Genomic DNA, 5,839 nt, shown 5'->3' on the forward strand with positions numbered 1-5,839 from the left:
ACGAGGTATCACAGCTCCCATTGGTAATTTTTTGTAGACTATAACCTTAGGCACAGCATAGAAATATTTGAAAAAGATTGCGCAAAGTAATGAAGTATTTTTTCGCTTCAAATAGGGCATGAATGAATGAAACAGATAATTGGATGGGATGAGCTTGATGGACGTTTTCAAAACTTTGGTGCCTTCATAAAATAATTGGTTAAATTGCGTACTTTCGAATGCGTTGTTCAAAATACATTAAACCTTTGCAACTTCGAAAATGATAAACGAAGTTTGGATAAAAATTCTGACAGCTGTGGGAAATTTGATCACAATCCTTCCAATTAAACCGAGTTACTGAGACATTAATATCGCTAAGTGTTGCAAGTTTTGTGAGAACGTTTTGGGTATACCGAACCTTTACCACGTCTTCTGGGCGTGAGCACTACATAACAACAAAAAAATGGCGGACTAGAAACAAAGTTATGGCGGATTTCTGGCTAACTACAAATACTTAACATAAAAACGTGATACCATCGCTGTTGGCTAATGACGTGGTGCTCAGTCTTCCTTGCCCTCCCTTCCTCACACCGCCATCTGGATTACCGTAAACGCCAGGCCAAGCAAGCCTGAAAAATGGAAACTGCGAAGAAATTTCTCGTGGCGCTTCAGTCTGCTTACGTGCTTTGCAGACAGAGCATTATGGTATTCCTTGGTGATTTTTATCAAAGGCTTCTTAAAGGGGCCATGGAGACGAAATGCCTGTTTGATTCATTCAAAAGATTCTATTTGATTGCACCCGCAGCTCTTGTCCGGCAGCAAGCGATGCTTCATTTACTAAGAAATTAATCAATTAAATCCGAAAGTTTAATCTCCCCCTGCATTCTATGTTTCGCGACGGGACATAAGCACGTACCTTAAACGAAAGTTAACATATTGAGTGAAGCTGCCGCTGCTTGCAAAACGTTCCTTTTGTTACCGTCCGACTCACGAGATGGCGCAGCGATGCCGCTCAAGGACCGATGTTCGCGTTCTGACCGACCTGCTTTTTTTGTTGCGGTTGATAACAATGGTTCTATAAAACAATAGACATGAATCTACCAATAGGGCTCCCATAAGGGACAATGTCGCTGATGTCAGTTGGCCAGTGTCGTGTCAAGAAGCCACGCACCCGACCGGGTTGTTAAGCAGTGTCGGCTGGCGCAGAGTCACACTAACTGCTTCTGTTTATGTGTTCGTTGGTACCTAACATTGTCGACTTTAGCTTACTCACAGCTATAAAAATATCCACTAAATTTAAGCTAAAATTGCCCTCTCTGCAAGCTTATAATTGCTGTTTATGGCGCGTTGGATTCTGTTAGCCTCAGCCAATCGCAACGAGCTGTCCAGAATACGTCATAAGTTCAGCAAGAAAAGTAGGCTGGTGGGTCACATGCCTATTCTCTGTTTTCCTTATTATATAGCTGATTTGAGCAAATTTTACGTTAAAAGCCGTGTTCGTGTGATTATAACGAGACAATGTTTTGTATAAACCAAACGCATTTTTTCTACATGGCCATTTAAAGGTATAATGTTTGCTTCTCGTTTTCACTTTCGTCTCTTTGTCCTGCGTTACAAGTTACTTACAGAGGCAGACTGGCTACATTTCACGCCTCAACTTTCTCAGGATCAGAGCTTTGCATGCGTCGAATGCAACTGTTGTACTTACGTGCCGTCTCTTTAACCTGTCACGCTCTATGACATCGGCGCCACGCGCACTAGCCTGATTCTTGTCCTATAGGAGGGGGCGTGCTGAGGTAGCTTAGAGGTAACGCTCCGGGCTCCTACTAACACCCTGGTCCAACTCCCATACAAACCCGAATGTTTTTTACTGCTGGAAGATGTGGCAATTATCTGTACGCATATCAACGATGACAACCCGGTTTTTTGAACACTGGGGCATTTAAGGTTTCTGCCCAGAATTCTTGCTGGTTTGATCACAACAAAGGTTGTGGTGGCTCTTTAGCTAACTCTTTTGTTTCTTAAAAACTCGTCACGCGTGCCTAAAACGGTTGCCTTGAATGCCGCTAACAAAAGTGTGAACGTTGAATAGAAAACCGGGCTTGTCGGTGCAGATTCATCTGCACAGAGCTCAAATAACGAGACATAGGGGAGGAAAACACTAGACAAGTGCGGGCAAGTGTTTTCCTCCCCCTTGTCGCGTTGTTTGTGCGCTGTGAAAAAAAAATGTCAACGTTGTCATTGCGAGCCCAGGTATCCTCCCCGTAATTCTGTGCAAACGTAAATTTGTGGAACATCGCAGCCCTATGGAAACGTTGCATCAAAAGGCTAGGATAGAACCCAAAAAAGGAAGTTGAGAGACACATCTCCGAAGGAAAGCGTGAGCTGAAGAACAGAGTTCATCCCTTCATCAAACTTTGAACCATAGGGGCGGTTAGTTTTAAATTTCCAGTGTGCGGGAATTTGCGGAAATCCCTGCGTTCGTGCAACCCTTCCGCATTCGCTTAATCTTCAAGGATCACAACAAAACCATGCATTGAAGCTTGCACATTTGAACAGCCACGTGGCTGAAGAACAGAGTCTATTTTTAGCACCCGCTTCCCGTTGTTATGGTCGTCTGGGATTTATTTTCAATCTTGGTCGGCTCATGCGAACCGACTAGGATTATAAAAAAGGTTTTGTTTTTTGTTCTTCGGCATTCATATAAAAGCCTCTATTGTCTTTCTGAAAGCTCTCTGAATTCATTCGCTATCTCCTTTGAGGAAGCTTTGCTCAAATAATGCGCCATTTTCTGATGGAGATAGTTTAAGCTAATGTTCTTAGGCGGCATTGTGTAGGCACTACTGCTTACAAACTAGGTTTTGTGTGGAGAGTATTTAAAGAGTTTAATATGGACAAACAATTTTGGGCAATATTTTATATTTGCAGCGCACATCGGGATTCTTCAAATGCTCCAATGCCCAGCTTTTAGCTAATCATCTGTTCCAGCGCAAACAAATCATTGCTTTTACTTTCTAAAGCGAAGCTTGCAACCTCTCACGTCGCCAGTACTCCATCCAAAACGCACTGCAGGAAAGCCAACCTGCCTGACTATGATGATGATAGTAGACGAAGGGAAGGAAAATTAAAACTCCTCCCGTGGTCGGAATTGAACCTTGGTCAGTCGCGTTATGAAGCCGGCGTCTATCTGATTCCGCCATTCCAGCTCGATCGAAGAAGTTTGTATTTGGAGAGGGGTGCATGGACGTTTAAAGGTAGAGCGGAAATGCACCCCTCCGTGTAACAACGACGATGGTTGAACGCTACGGAAAGCTACGTAATTCCCGTATCAGTAAAGCACGAGAGAGCGCAATCGCAGTGCAGTAAACTATCCTGATAAGGAAAAAAGGTGATCTCTTCTTGGTTGGCTCCTTTGGTGTCGTATTTGATTTTGGAAACCTTCGCGTTCCTCCTTGGTTGCCGCTCCGACAGAGGGCTGTGATGTTTTCGTTAGCAGTTCGGACATAACACCTCAAAATACGCACGCAAAGAATTGTTGAATTGAGTAGTCAAAAATATTCCGGGCTACTTTCAAGTCTTCTTTCTTGCTTTACCTACAAAGACAGGAGAGTTGCTTATGGAGATAACTAATAAATGTTTTACTAGTAAGTTGTGTGTGCATCTCTTCGGTTTCCTTTCTTCGTTTTCGTCGATTATCAGAGCGAAGACCATTCGGGACTCAGTACCGAGAAGCTACAAATCCTTATTGTGGTAGCTGCAGCATGACACACACGCAATGTGAACTGAAGTAGCGTAGAAACCGGGATAGTTGGTAGAGATTCTTCTTCACAGCGCACAAATAACGGGAAAAAGAGGACGACAACACTGGACACACGCAGTGTACCAGCAAAGGAAAGATGAAAGGATACGTAATATTTTTTTCATTCAAGCACCTAAGCAGGCTTAACTGCCCTCGGGAATTTTAAAGCCTGGCTTTAGTGTTCTCACTAATGGCGTATGTAGCGCGAAAACGCTCTGCAGGACAGCCAAGTTTACCTGGCGATGATGATAAATTATTGCAAGTGAAGTGAAAGAAAAAAAAAACGCTTGAGTGGCCGGAACCAAACTTCGGTCCTTCGCATTATGAAGCCGGAGTCTATCCGATTGCTCCATTTCGCCATGGTCGGAACTCAGTCCAAACTCAGACGAGAACTAAAGAATCCGTCACGAGAAAGCTTTGCGTTCAACCATCGTCGTTGTTAGACGGAGTGGTGCATGCTTTTCGCTCCCCTTAGCACCAGTTTACTCGTATTGAAATTACCTCGAAAGTGATGTTCCGTATGGTGCCAGTGTAGTTTAGTGATAATTCACATGCTTGCCACAGTGCGTTCGTGAGTTCGTTACCAGTGCCTTGCACTGGTTTCTTTAGCTTAGTCACCGAGTGGCGGTTTTCACTACCATCCGCTACTCACAACGCCGGCGAGTTCTACCGGCGCCAACGTGGCCCAGCTGCTGGAGAACGTCAAGGCGGTGCTGCGCAGCAACGGCTACACGTAGCAGGCGACGGCCGACATCGCCACGGCCATGGGCACGCTGGCCACCTACGGCGTGCTGGGCTCGAGCCTGGGCGCCCTGCTGGCCGGCGCCAACGGTGTCCTCACGGGCCAGGGCCCGCCGCCGCCCCAGCAGCAGCAGATGTACCCGCCCTCGCCCATGGACGCCACCCCGCCCGTGGTGGCCGGCAGCTCGGGCATCTTCGGCCCCGTGGGCAGCGGCGGCTTCGGCTCGCCCCGCTCCGAGCGCTACCACAGCGACATGGTGTTCGACCCCTTCCGGCGGAACTCGCCCGCGCTGGGCTCGCCCGGGGCGGCCAACGGCGGCGGCATGCCGGTCAACAACAACTCCTTCGGGCTGGGCACGGCCCTGGTGCCCTCGGGCGGCGGTGCCATGTGCAAGTCTCCGCCGTCCTCGGCCGGCGGGGGCGACAAGTGCTCGGACGCGGCCAAGCGGGACCTGGAGGTGGGGGAGAACATTGTGGGGGCCATCCTGGGGCCGGGGGGCAAGTCGCTGGTGGAGATCCAGCGCTTCAGCGGCGCCGCCATCCAGATCTCCAAGAAGGGCACGTTTGCGCCGGGCACCCGCAACCGCATCGTCAGCATCCCTGGCACGCCCAACGCCGTCTCCACGGCCCAGTATCTGATCGAGCAGCAGATCGCCGAAGAGGAGGCCAAGAGGTCACAGCAGAATGCACTCGGGGTGCTGCGCTAGGTGTGTTTCTCCCTCCCCCCTCGGGCCTCCCTGATATCAGAGGACACATAAATTGTAATATGTTTTTACGGCTGTTAAAATGGCCTTGAAAATAATATACAACCTCGTTTTATTAAAAAAAAACCAGCCTTTGCTAAATCACTCAACTTATTTCTGACCCTGAAAGAGGCTTTCACAAAAGAAATATCGAATTCCATAAAAAAAAACATTCAATGTTCGCATTGCATGAATACTAAAATACAGTTATCGGCATCTTTTTTGTGTGTTTTAGTACAACGGTTCAATCACGTGAAACTAGTGGTACCGCTAAAATCACACAGGAACTCATATTTTCGGGTTCTTACTGCAACAGTGGCGCAATATTTTTTCTTCAAGGGAATGCTTTCAATATTCATTAACATAAAACAAATATTGCACATGCAGACTTCAAGCAGTGGGAGGATTGGATGACTGGCTGCAACCGGGATCGCCATCAACAACAGGTATAACGGGCGAGACAGGCCGCCCGGACCCCTGGACTAGCAAGATTCCCCACCTGGCTGCGAACTAAACTACTTTGACTGCTCCAACAAAAGTTTGTTCATCCTCCTACTAAAAGGATTCACTTCTAAAT

The 5,839-nt window shown here is 47.2% G+C and overlaps 1 pseudogene; it reads left to right on the forward strand.

Moving 5' to 3' along the window:
• The first annotated feature begins 4,329 nt into the window (after positions 1–4,329).
• On the forward strand, positions 4,330–5,226 carry LOC144160050 (RNA-binding protein Pasilla-like; annotated as a pseudogene).
• The last annotated feature ends 613 nt before the right edge of the window (positions 5,227–5,839 follow it).

This window comes from Haemaphysalis longicornis, unplaced genomic scaffold (genome assembly GCF_048455015.1).
Source record: "Haemaphysalis longicornis isolate Haplotype H1 unplaced genomic scaffold, Haemaphysalis longicornis Haplotype H1 scaffold_10, whole genome shotgun sequence".
NCBI lineage: Eukaryota > Metazoa > Arthropoda > Arachnida > Ixodida > Ixodidae > Haemaphysalis > Haemaphysalis longicornis.